The sequence below is a fragment of the Hemiscyllium ocellatum genome, chromosome 47 (assembly GCF_020745735.1).
Source record: "Hemiscyllium ocellatum isolate sHemOce1 chromosome 47, sHemOce1.pat.X.cur, whole genome shotgun sequence".
Lineage (NCBI taxonomy): Eukaryota > Metazoa > Chordata > Chondrichthyes > Orectolobiformes > Hemiscylliidae > Hemiscyllium > Hemiscyllium ocellatum.
Genome location: NC_083447.1, coordinates 5986930 through 6000961, shown reverse-complemented (window position 1 = coordinate 6000961; position 14032 = coordinate 5986930). Strand labels below are relative to the sequence as shown.

Below are 14032 nucleotides of genomic sequence, written 5' to 3'. Positions count from 1 at the left end.
TTTAATGCAGAGAAGCGTGAGGTGATTCACTTTGGAAGGAATACAGTGTACTGGGCTAATGGTAAGATTCTTGGTAGTGAAGATGAACAGAGAGATCTCAGTATCCATGTATATAGATCCCTCAAAGTTGCCACCCATGTTGACAGGGCTGTTCAGAAGGCTGTGAGGACTGCAGATGAGCCCAAAACGTCGATTCTCCTGCTCTTTGGATGCTGCCTGACCTGCTGCGCTTTTCCAGCAACACATTTTTCAGCTCTGTTAAGAAGGCATATAGTGTGTTAGCTTTTATTGGTAGAAGGATAGAGTTTTGGAACCATGAGGTCATGCTGCAGCTGTACAAAACTCTGGTGCGGCCGCACTTGGAGTATTGTGTGCAGTTCTGGTCACCACATTATAGGAAGGATGTGGATGAAGGGCTTATGCTCGAAACGTCGAATTCCCTATTCCTGAGATGCTGCCTGGCCTGCTGTGCTTTGACCAGCAACACATTTTCAGCTGTGATCTCCAGCATCTGCAGACCTCATTTTTTACTCGAAGGATGTGGAAGCATTGCAAAAAGTTCAGAGGATTTACTAGGATGTTCCCTGGTATGGAGGGAAAGTCTTATGAGGAAAGATTGTGTGACATGAGGCTGCTTTCATTAGAAAGACCAATAAAGGAAAACATACCAAACATCATTTTCACTTTCTGATCTACTTGAGACTCTATTTTCAAGGAGCTATGAACCTGCACTCCAAAGTCTCTTTGTGCAGCAGCACTTCTTAGGACTTTACCATTAAGTGTATAAGTTCTGCAGCATCTCGCATTTATCTAAATTAAATTCCATCTGCCACTTCTCAGCCCTTTGACCCAAATGATCAAGATCCCGTTGTAATCTGAGGTAACCTTCTTCGCTGTCCACTACACCTCCAATTTTGGTGTCATCTGTAAACTTACTAATTGTACCTCTTATGCTCGCATCCAAATCATTTATATAAATGACAAAAAGTAGAGGACCCAGCACTGATCCTTGTGGCACTCCACTGGTCACAGGCCTCCAGTCTAAAAAACAATCCTCCACCATCACCCTCTGTCTTCTACCTTTGAGCCAGTTTTGTATCAAATGGCTAGTTCTCCCTGTATTCCATGAGATGTAACCTTGCTAATCAGTCTCCCATGGGGAACCTGGTCGAAAGCCCATCTGAAGTCCATATAGATCACATCTACTGCTCCACCCTCATCAATCTTCTTTGTTACTTCTTCAAAAAACTCAATCAAGTTTGTGAGACCTGATTTCCCACGCACAAAGCCATGTTGACTATCCCTCATCAGTCCTTGCCTTTCCAAATACATGTACATCCTGTCCCTCAGGATTCTCTCCAACAACTTGCCCACCACCGAGGTCAGGCTCACTGGTCTATAGTTCCCTGGCCTATCCTTACCACCCTTCTTAAACAGTGGCATCAGGTTTGCCAACCTCCAGTCTTCCGGCACCTCACCTGTGACTATCGATGATACAAATATCTCAGCAAGAGGCTCAGCAATCACTTCTCTAGCTTCTCACAGAGTTCTAGGGTACACTTGATCAGGTCTTGGGGATTTATCCATTTTTTTTTGCATTTCAAGACATCCAGCACTTCCTCCTCTGTCATATGGACATTTTTCAAGATGTCACCATCTATTTTCCCACATTCCATGTCCTTCTCCACAGTAAACACTGATGCAAAATACTTGTTCAGTATCTCCCCCATCTCCTCCAGCTCCACACAAAGGCCGCCTTGCTGATCTTTGAGGGGCCCTATTCTCTTCCTAGTTACCCTTTAGTCCTTAATGTTTTTGTAAAAATCCTTTGGATTCTCCTTAACCCTATTTGCCAAAGTTATTTCATGTCCCCTTTTTGCCCTCCTGATTCCCCTCTTTATACTTTTCTAAGGATCCTGTCTATTCCTGACATTGTTTCCTTCTTTTTCTTAACCGAACCCTCACTTTCTCAGGTTATCCAGGATTCCCTACACCTACCAGTCTTTCCTTTCATCCTGAAAATGTGTTGCTGGTTAAAGCACAGCAGGTTAGGCAGCATCCAGGGAACAGGGCCTGATGAAGGGCTCTGGCCCGAAACGTCAAATTTCCTGTTCCTTGGATGCTGCCTGACCTGCTGTGCTTTAACCAGCAACACATTTTCAGCTCTGATCTCCAGCATCTGCAGACCTCACTTTTTCCTTTCATTCTGACAGGAATACTGCATACTGTCTTGGGACTCTCATTACCTCATTTCTGAAGGCTTCCCATTTTCCAGCCGTCCCTTTACCTGCGAACAGCTGTGCCCAATCAGCTTTTGAAGGTACTTGTAGAAAACCGTCAAAATTGGCCTTCTTCCAAATTTAGAACTTCAGTTTTCAGATCTGGTCTATCCTTTCCCATCACATTTTTTTCCTTAATCAAATTAGTCCTATTTGCCTGTGTTTAGTCCAAATCCCTCTCAACCTTTCCTATCCACATACCTGTCCAAATGTCTTTTAAACATTGTAACTGAACCACTTCCTCTGACAGTCCATTCCAAACCCACGGCCACTTCCATCTAGAAGGACAAGGGGCAGCAGATAGATGGGAATACCAACCCCTGCAAGTTCCCCTCCACTCACCATCCTGACTTGGAAGTATATCGCTGTTCCTTCAATGTCTCTGGGTCAGAATCCTGGAATTCCCTCCCTCAGGGCATTGTGGGTCAACCCACAGCACATGGACTGCAGCAGCTCAAGAAGGCAGCTCACCCCCACCTTCTCAAGGGGCAATTAGGGATGGGTAATAAATGCCAGCAATGCCCACATCCCACCAAATGAATACACTTTGTAAAATATGCGCCACCCTCTGTGTGAAACAGTTGCCTCTCAGGTCCCTTTTAAATCTTTCCCCTCGCACCTTGAACCTATGCCCTCTAGTTTTGGAGTCACCTCTCCTAGGGAAAAGACCTTGGCTATCCATGCTCCTCATGATTTTATAAGGTCACCCCTCAGCCTCCTACGCTCCAGGTAAAATGTCCCAGCCTGTCCAGCCTCTCTGTATAACTCAAACCCTCCACCCTTGGTAACATTCTTATAAATCATTGTTGAATCCTTTCCAGTTTACTAACATCCTCCCTGTACCGGGGAAACCAGAAAAGTATGCAGCACCAATGTGGCCTCACCAATATCTCTTACAGCTGTGACATGACGTCCCAGGTACCTGTACTCAATGCTGACCAACCATAGCAAGCCAACTGCCTTCTTCACCTGTGGATCAGTGACGCCACACTCAAGGAACTCCATACTGCATCCCTAGGGTCCGATAACACTCTCTAGGGCTCTACCATTTGTTGTATAAGTCCTGCCCTGATTTGCCTTACCAAAATGCAACACCTTATGGTTATCTAAATTAAGCTCTATTTGCCATTCCTTGGCCCACTGGCCCAGTTGATCAAGGTCTCGTTGTACTCTGAGATAATCCTCTTCACTGTCCACTAGAGCCATAGTGATGTACAACATGGAAACAGACCCCTCAGTCCCACACATCCATGCCGACCAGTTATCCTCACCTAATCGAGTCCCATTTGCCAGCGCTTGTATGGGTGGTATGGTAGCTCAGTGATTAGCACTACAGCCTCACAGCATCAGGGACCTGGGTTCGATTCCAGCCTCAGTTGACTGTCTGGAGTTTGCACATTCCCTCATGTCTGTGTGGGTTTGTTCCAGTTTTCTCCCACGGTCCAAAAGTGTGCAGGTTAGGGTGGATTGGCCATGCTAAATTGCCCATTAGTGTTCAGGGATGTGTAGGTTACTTGCATTCGTCAGGGGTAAATGTAGAGTAATAGGGTAGAGGAGTGGGTCTGGGTGGGTTACTCTTCAGAGGGTCAGTGTGGACTTGTTGGGCAGAAGGGCCTGTTTCCACATTAGGCATTCTAGGATTTCTACACCACCTCTTTTGCTGTCATCCACAAACTTACTAACCATTCCTCCTTTATGCAAATCCAAATCATAGTTGGGTTGTTACTATTTCAAGGGATGCAGGTGAAGACCAGCCTTTGCTGCCTGGAGTGACTGGAACAATGCCGGCCTGTTGGATCTTGTTGAATATGAGTTCCCTGATTGGGGCTGTTAACCTGGTCCAATCAGGGAGTTGTGGCTGACACAGAGAAACAGGTGTGTAGCTGACTGCCTGTCCCTCTTGCATGGTTACTTTAGAGCCGGGTGTCTCTGGAGAAGGAGCACGCGGTATCTACCGACACCCTGGAGTTATTCAGGGAGAGGTGGGCGCCGCAGGGAGTGGAGTATATTATTTCCCCCTCCAACTCTATTTTGATTTAATCCCTGGCCTCTCCTTCTGTTTAATCACGCAGCATTGCCCTTTGAGAAGGGCACTGCTTGTCACTGGCCACTCGGGTGTTTCCTTTCTTCCTGGTGGTGGAAAATGAATAAAGATTTACACCCTTGTTTTTTAAAAAAAAGCAAGAGTGTCAGGGCTTCTGTACCCTCCAGGGGCTGGTTCTGAGCAAGCTGGGTCAGTGGCATGTACTATGCATGTGTAAACGAAAGGTGACTTGGTGATGGAATACCAGCCTTTGTGGAGGTATTTCACTGCCCGTCCCTAATTGCCCTCACATAGTTGCTCAGCCATTTCAGAGGGCAGTTAACCGCCAATCAGATTTGGGGTCACATGTAGACCCTGACTGGGTTAGGACAGGAAACCGTCCTCCATAAAGTGACATCAGTAACCCAGATGGGTTTTCACAGTTGATGACAGTTTCTCACCGAGACTAGCTTTCAATTACACAGCTTAGGAATTGAGTCACTGGTTTGGTTACGTTCCCCCTATTAAAAGCCGTCAATGCAGGATGGTCTCTGACAGACATCACAGGGCGAAGGTGTGGGACCCTGATGAACAAGCTGATCTATTTTTTGTCACACCGAGGATGTTTGCGATGATTGCACACCCATATTTAATGCACGCAGTGTCTCTCATTACATATGGGTGTGCAGTCATCGCTAACATCCTCGGTGTGAAAAAAAACTAGATCAGCTTGTTCATCAGGGTGCCACACCTTGGCCCTGTGATGTCTGTCAGAGACCATCCTGCACTGACACTCTGCAGCTCATCATACTTCATCTGACAGGGCCTCCTGACCTCTTCCCAACAAACCGCCTGCATTCGGATAGCACCTTTAACTGAGTGAACCGTCACTTTTGCAGGAATTTTAACCGGTTCCGGCAGGAAAGGTGACCCAAAGGGGCAACATTCAAGGAGCGTCACAAGAGAGGGAGGGAGGACATTACAGAGTAACAGGACACTCATCTGAGAGGGGACCGAATTTCATCTCCAAGAGGGTACTGAACATGTTGACTCCTCTACCCCAGACAGGTGTGGAGGCTAGATCACTGAAGGGATTTAAAGGAGAAGGAGGTAGATTTTTTTTTGACATAGCACGGAGCTAAGGGATACAAGGAGTTGGCACGGGAAAGGAATTGAGGCTTGGGAAGATCAGCCATAATCTTATTCAGTAGTAGGGCAGTGTTGAAGGGCTGAATGGTCCATTCCTGATCCTTTTGCTTCTATCCCAACAGAATTCCAGAGCCCCATAGTGTCACAGAGATGTACAACACGGAAACAGACCCTTTGGTCCAACTTGTCCATGCCGAGTAGATATCCTAACTTAATCTAGTCCCATTTGCCAGAAAATGGCCCATCTCTCTCTGAAGCTTTCCGAGTCATATACCCATCCAGATGCCTTTTAAATGTTGCAATTGTACCAGCCTCCACCACTTCCTCTGGCACCCTCTGTGTGAAAAGATTGCCCCTCAGGTCTCTTTTAAATCTTTCTCCTCTCACCTTAAACTTATGGCCTCTAGTTTTGGACTCCTCTACACTGGGGAAATCACCCTATCCATAACCCTCAATGATTTTATAGATCTCTATCAGGTCCATTCATCAGTCTACTAACAGCTGGGAAGTAGCTGTTCCAGAACCCGCTGGTGCGTGTGTTCAGGCCTCTGTATCTACTGCCTGATGGAAGAGGCTGTAGGAGAGCATTCCCAGGGTGTAATGGGTCTTTGATGATGTTGGCAGCCTTTCTGCAGCAATGAGCCGCGTAACTGGAATCCGTGGATGGGAGGTTGGCTTCTGTGATGGTCTGGGCTGTACACACCACCTTCTGTGGTTTCTTACAGTCCTGGGCAGAGCAGTTGTTGCCATTATGCACCCGGACAGTACGCATCTGGAGAAGGTGATGAGGGTTTGTGTGGCCATGCTGGATTTCCTGAGCTGCCTGAGGATGGAGAGGCGTTGTCGTGCCTTTTTGATCGTTCCCATTGGCATGGGAATTCCTGGACTGGTCGTTGGTTATCATCACTCTGAGGAACATGGCGCTCTCCACCCTCTCAACCTTTGCTCCGTTGATGTAGACAGGGGTGTGCACTCCTCCCGTCTTTCTGAAGTTAAAGATCAGTTCTTTAGATTTGCAGATGTTGAGAAAGAGGTTGTTCTCATTGCACCACCTCACCAAGCCCTCTATATCCTGACCTGTCGTTGTTTGATATCTCCCCAACTATGGTGGTGTCAGCGGTGAACTTGGAGGTGACATTTGTTCAGAACTTGGCAACAGTGGTGGGTGTACAGGGAGTAAAGTACCGAACTGAGGACACATCTTTGAGGGGCTCCAGCGTTGAGGGTCATTGTGGAGGAGATGCAGTTACCTATCTTCACTGTGGGTCAGGAAGCTTAGGATCCAGTTGCAGAGGGCGGAGCCAAGACCTAGATCTTGGAGGTTTGACATCAGACTGGAGGCATTAATGGTGTTGAAGATGGAGCTGTAGTTGATGAGCAGGAGTCTGACATAGGTGGCCTTGTTGTCCAAATGTTCCAGGGATTAGCGCAGGGCTAGGGAAATGGCGTCCCCTGTGGACCTGTTAGATGGGTAGGCAACTTGTAGAGGATTGAGAGTTGATGTGGGCCATGACTAGCCTCCCGAAGCACTTCATGATTATGTAGACCAGAGCCACTGGGCAGTAGTCATTAAGGCACGTTGCATATGCTTTCTTAGATACTGGGACGATGCTGATGTTCTTGAAGCAGATGGGGACTTCAGCTTGTTGGAGTAAGAGGTCGAAGATGTGAGTGCTTGCCTGGGGACTCCAACCGGCCCATCGCTTTTCTTGGGCTGACTCTCAGGAAGACCAGGCAGAAGTGGGTCCTGCAAATGCTGGAGATTAGAGTCAAAAGTAGAGTGGTGCTGGAAAAGCGCAGCACCCAAGCAGCAGGAAAAATTGATGTTTCGAGCAAAAGCCCTTCATCAGGAATGGCGAGGGGCTTTTGTCCGAATGTTGATTTTCCTGCTGTTCGGATGCCGCCTGACCTGCGCTTTTCCAGCACCACTCTACTCTTGACTCCCAGGAGGTCTGCAGCAGTGACAGGGCTGTCGGGATAGGTGGCACCATGTGGAGATTCTGCTTGTATCGAGTATAGAAGGCATCATGTCTTCCAGAGCAAGTGGTGGATGTGGGTACAGCTACAACATTTCAAAGACATTTCAATAAGCCCATGAATAGGAAAGTTTTGGAGGGATATGGGCCAGGAGCAGGCAAGTGGGACTAGCTTAGTTTGGGATTATGGTCAGCATGGACTGGGTGGACCGAAGGGTCTGTTTCCAAGCTGTATGATTCTATGGTATCCTGGGATTCCTTCCAAACCTGAGAGAGTGAACACTTTGGAGCATGGTGTTCTTTACTCAGTCTGCCATTCTAAACGGGAGCTAGGTTCCACATTGGGCCTGGCATAACTATTAAACACATTTAATAATCGGAAATAGCTGGAAAAGCTCAGCGGATCTGGCAGCATCTGTGGAGAGAAATCAGAGTTAATGTTTCAGGGTCAGGTGACCGTTCCTCAGAACTCATTAATTGACTCCATCTCCTTATCTACTTAGGGGTGGCACGGTGGCTCAGTGGTTAGCACTGCTGCCTCACAGCGCCAGGGACTCGGGTTCGATTCCAGCCTCAGATGACTGTCTGTGTGGACCTTCTCCCTGTGTCTGTGTGGGTTTCCCCCGAGTGCTCCGGGTTCCTCCCACAGTCACAAAGACGTGTAGGTCAGGTGAATTGGCCATGCTAAATTGCCCGTAGTGCTAGGTGCATTAGTCTGGGGAAATGTAGGAGAATGGATCTTCAGAGGGTCAGTGTGGACTTGTTGGGCTGAAGGGCCTGTTTCCATACTGTAGTGAATCTAATCTACTTGCTGAAAAAGCTTGGCAGGTCAGGCAGGAGAAATCCAGAGTTGACGTTTTGGATTGAATGACTGGACTTGAAACATTAACTTTGCTTTCTCTCCATAGACCCTGCCAGACCTGCTGAGCTTTTCCAGCAATTTCTGTTTTTGTCTCTGATTTCCAGCATCTAGAGGTTTTTTTTTTGGTTTTCACATTTAAAAGTCAGTTTGAAGTTCCATAGTGATACTCGAGAAGAACTGAAGCCTTCCAATTGCTGTTTTCAGAATAATACTGATTTCAGAAGCAAAGGAAGGGTATCTTGTGTCTCTACCCTGGGACCAGGAGATCTGGTTTCAAGTCCCCTCCTGCTCTAGGAGGTGCGAAATAAAACGCTGAACAGGTTGGCGAGGAAAAATAGGTCAATAAATCTTTAAAAAAGACAGGGAGAAAGGAGTTGCACTGCAGGCAATTAGAATTTGGCAAGTGCTGGCTGGGTGGAGTCAGGTTCATTTGTGGCTATCAAGAGGAATTTGGATAATTTCCCTCAGAGATTTAAAATGAGGTTAGATAATTACTTGATTAAGAAATCAATAGGCTGAATTGCGACATTGATACAAACAAAGTGAATATTCATCATTTGCAATATTGTTACAAATAAGCCTTAAAAATATTAGCAGAAGCTCACAATTATATTAATTTCAGGTATGGATAATTATGTGCAAAATGCAGTCTCTTTAACATACAGTTTGGAAATGCACTCTGCATTCTGGATTAAAGTCCATAAGACATAGGAACAGAAGGAGACCATTCAGCCCATCGACTCTGCTCTGCCATTTAATGTGATCACGGCTGATCTGATAATCCTCAACTCCACTTTCCTGTCTTTCCCCCCGAACCCTTGAATTGAGTGCATTTTCTGCCATTTATGTACTATTCATGAGTTTTACAGTGGATCACACTGTCTCACAGTCATCGAGTCATAGAGATGTACAGCAGGGAAACAGAACCTTCGGTCCACAATCAGATATCCCAACCCAATCTAGTCCAACACCCGGCCCATATCCCTCCAAGCCCTTTCTATTCATATACCCATCCAGATGCCTTTTAAATGTTGCAATTATACCAACCTCCACCAGTCAATTTGTTCTGTACCTTACTTCTCAAGTTATATATTATCTCCTTCATTCTGTCACACAATTACTTTCGCATGGTTATAGCCAAAGAGCCCCGTGACCCTTCTTCCACCGGATCTGAAAGGTTAACTGTGCTTCCCTCTCTCCAAAGGTGCTGCCAGACCTGATGAGTTTCCCCACCAATTTCTGTTTTTATTTCAGATTTCCAGCATCTGCAGTTATTTATTTTACCTGTAACACATATTCAATGTACTGATTGTGTCAAAATTCTTTAAACACAGCTGTTGGAAAGCTGTTGTTAAACATGAAAGATTTCAGAAACAACTTAAAAGGCTGTTGCAGGAATTGGTGGATTTGAGCTATAGGGAGAGGTTGAATAGGCTGGGGTTGTTTTCCCTGGAGCGTCAGAGGCTGAGAGGTGACCTTATAAAGGTTCATAAAATCATGAGGGCTCAGGGTCGAGGAGTCTAAAACTAGAGGGCTTAGGAGAGTGGTGAAAGATTTAAAACTTTTTTTACACAGAGGGTGGTGTGTGTATGTAATAGCTGCCAGAGGATGTAGTAGAAGCTGGTACAATTACAACACAGCATGGCATGGCATGGTGGCTCAGTGGTTACACAGCGCCAGGGACCCGGGTTCGATTCCAGCCTCGGACACTGTCTGTGTGGAGTTTGCACATTCTTCCCCGTGTCTGCGTGGGTTTCCTCCTGGTGCTCTGGTTTCCTCCCACATTCCAAAGATGTGCAGATCAGGTGGACTGGCCGTGCTAAATTGCCCATAGTGTTAGGTACATTAGTCAGAGGGAAATGGGTCTGGGTGGGTTACTCTTTGGAGAGTCGGTGTAGACTTGTTGGACGAAAGGGCCTGTTTCCACACTATAGGGAATCTAATCTAAAAGGCATCTGGATGGGTATACGATTAGGAAGAGTTTACAGGGACATGGACCAAGTGCTGGCAAATATGACTAGGATTTGGGATATCTGGTCGGCATGGATGAGTTGGACTGAAGGGTCTGTCTCTATGCTGAACATCTCTATGACTCAATGACTGCTCTCACAATAGAGACTGATGGTGAGTTGAATCTGAGAGTCACCAGGCCTCAGGTCATGAAGATGGGACTTGCATGACGATCTCAGCTTTGCTGCAAAGTTTTATATCTCCCTCAAGTGTAGAAGGATCACTTTGAAGAAGAAAATTATGAACGGTTTTGATTTGGCAAAGGAGGGGAAAATGAAAACTAGTGACCAGACCACACAGAAATAGCACATGGCACAAAGCTGACAGAAAGCTGATGGGGCATGTTTTTATTTTAACTCAGTGAGTTGTTACAATCCAGAAACTTCCATTTGAAAGGGTAGTGAAAGTAGATTTGAGCCGTGACACACAAAAAGAATTGGTTCTGGACATAAAATAGGGAACATTACAGAGCTGGAAGGAACAAATTGATGACCGATCAGGGATCTACCACAGTGCCTCAGTGGTTAGCACTGCTGCCTCACCTCCCTAGAGACCTGAGTTTGATACTAGGCTTGGACAGCCGTTTGTGTGGAGTTTCCTCCCACAGTCCAAAGAAATGCAGCTGTGCTAAATTGCATGCAGCATCCAGGGATTTGCAAGCTAGGTGGGTTAGCCATGGACAATGCAGGGATAGGGTGGGATGCTCTTTGGAGGGTTGTTATGAGCTGCTTCCACACTGTGGGGATTCCATGATTCAGCACAGCGATAATGGGCTAATGTCTCTAAAGCTATACAACTCTAAGATAGACTCAATCTTTTGTCTCTACATTGGTCTGCAGAGGTTGGGCAGGAAGACAATAAATTATACTTTGACCTCAGGAAATCTGAAAAGGTATCAGCAATTTTTAAAGCCAAGTGAAGGTGATAACAGTTCAGTTAACAAAACATGAAATACTCATATTTTCATTTCTCTCTTATTTATTCTTTCATGGGGTGCGGGAATTCCTAGCTTTTTATTCGACATTGAACTAGGTCAGAGGTCTTTCAACACCAGGCTACAGTCCAACAGGTTTATTTGAAATCTGGAGTACTGTATCCAGTCCTGGTCATCCAGTTATAGGAAGGATATTGTCAAGCTGGAGAGGGTACGGAAGAGATTTACCAGGATGTTGCTGGGTTTGGAAGGTTTGAGTTAAAAAGGAAGGCTGGATAGGCTGGGACTTTTTCCACTGGAGTGTAGGAGGTTGAGAGGTGACCTGATAGAAGTTTATAAAATAATGAGTAGTATAGATACAGTTAATGCTAGGATGGGGGAATTTCAAGACTTGGGGACACATTTTTAGGGTGAGAGGAGAGAGATTTTAAAAAGACATAATGGGCAAACTTTTTTACAGCGAGTGTTTTGTGTGTGGAACAAACTTCCAGAGGAACTGATGGACAAGGGTACAATGACAACGTTTAAAAGACATTTGGGTAAGTACATGTATAGGAAAGGTTTGGAGAGGTACGGGCCAGGAGCAGGCAGGTGGGAACTGGTTTAGTTTGGGATTGTTTTCAGCATGGACTGGTTAGACTGAACTGTTTGTTTTTGTGCTGAATGATTCTCGGACTCTCTGATTATCAGCGATATGACCACACCACCATTTCTCTCAGGGAGAGCAAATTTATTGCAAATATTGTTTGAGAAACATGCCAAAACTGCTAACATATGTGTTTAGCTTGGTTTGTCTCTGTGCCAGACAGAACAATCTACTTATGCCTTTGATTGGAATGTTTTAATCTAGAATGTGCTTTTTTGTCTCTGTGTGAGACAATTTACAGAGGCCCAGTTTGTCTGTTCCACTTGAGTCAAGAGATTCCCCAACAGCAGGAGCTGAACAGAAGGAGGGATTGTGTTTATAAAGTACAGCCTCAAATGGTCTCATAGGCATCACCTTTACAATTCTACCCTGTGCGCCCTGGCCAATATTCCTCACTTCAACTAGTAAAAACAACTAAACTAAATCTGAAAGAACTGCGGATACTGGAAATCAGAAACAAACAAAACAGAAAATGCTGGAAAAGCTCAGCAGATCTGGCAGCATCTGTGGAGAAAGCAAAAGGTTGACCTTTCCTTCTTGAGAACTCAAAGTTGAGTTTCTGCTCAGTTTCTGTTTTTGTTTCAGATTTCCAGGATCCGCAGATATTTGCTTTTCTCTGGCCCACTGCCCACCTTCTTTACAAAGACACATCCCAAACAGAAACTGGACAAAGGACTCTTCCCAACAGGGCCGTCTCTCTCCAGTCTCTCCTCATTCAACAAGGAGTCAGAGAGGCATACAGCACAGATACAGACCCTTCATTCCAATTCATCCAGGCCGACCAGATATCCTAAAATAATCTAGTGTCATTGGCCAGCATTTGGTCCATATCCCTCCAAACCCTTTGTATTCATATATTCCATCCAGATGCCATTTAAATGTTGTAACTGTACCATCGCTGCAAATGTGTTGCTGGTCAAAGCACAGCAGGCCAGGCAGCATCTCAGGAATAGAGAATTCGACGTTTCGAGCATAAGCCCTTCATCAGGAATCAGTAACTGTACCATCCTCCACCACTCACTCTGGCAGCTCATTCCATACACATACCACCCTCTGCATGAAAATGTTGCCCCTTAGGTCCCTTTTATATCTTTCCCCTCTCACCCTAAACCTATGCCCTCTAGTTCTGGACTCCCCCACCCCAAGGAAAACACCTTGTCTATTTACCTTACCCATGCCCCTCATGATTTTATAAACCTCTATAAGGTCACCCCTCAGCCTCCGTCGCTCCAGGGAAAACAGCCCCAGTCTAATCGGCCTCTCCCTGTAGCTCAAACCCTCCAATTCTGCCAACATCCTTGTAAATCTTTTCTAAACTTTATCAGGTTTCACAAGATCCTTCATACAGCAGAGAGACCAGAATTGAACACAGTATTTCAAAACTGTCCAAACCAACATCCTGTACAGCTGCAACATACTTCCCAACTCCTGTACTGAGCAATAAAGCCCAGCAGCATCAGGAAGTGGAGAAGTTGACATTTTGTGTGCAACCCTTCTTGAAACCCTGAAGAAAGGTTACACCCAAAATGTTGACTTCTCCACACTCTGATGCTGCAGGGCTTGCTGTGTTCTTCCAGCCGCCTGCCTGTCTACTTTGGATTCCAACGTCTGCAGTTTTTTTTGTCTCTAACTGAGCAATAAAGCCAAGTTTACGAACACCTTCTTCACCACCCTGACTATATGTGACTCCACCTACAAGGAACTATGAACCTGCACTCAGAGGTCTCTTTGTTCAGCAATACTCCCCAGGGTCTTACCATGAAGTGTATAAGCCCTGCCCGGATTTGCCTTTCAAAAATACATTTATCTAAATTAAACGCCATCTGCCATTTCTTGGCCTATTAATCCTTCTGATCAAGGTCCTGCTCTACCCTGAGCTAATCTTCAATACTGTCCATTACACCTCCGATTCTGGTGTCCTTTGCATGACCATACCCCCTTTATTCACATCCAAATAATTTATCTTAATGATAACAATCAGTGGACCCAGCAGCACCCTGATGTGCAGAGTGACCTGAGTGTCTTTGTGCTTGAATCACAGAAGGTTGGTGTGCAGGTACAACAGGTAACTAAGAAGGCAAATGGAATTTTGTCCATCATAGCTAAAGGGATTGAATTTAAAAGCAGCGGGTTTAATGTTGCAGCTGTATAGA

The 14032-nt window shown here is 45.7% G+C and overlaps 1 long non-coding RNA gene across 1 annotated transcript in view; it reads left to right on the top strand.

The window, feature by feature from the left end:
* LOC132836610 (uncharacterized) overlaps positions 1-11772 on the top strand; it is a 36274-nt gene extending 24502 nt beyond the window's left edge. The window contains exon 4 of the long non-coding RNA XR_009647382.1: positions 11694-11772. This is a non-coding gene — a long non-coding RNA (uncharacterized LOC132836610). The remainder of the gene's footprint in view (positions 1-11693) is intronic.
* Positions 11773-14032: the final 2260 nt, after the last annotated feature.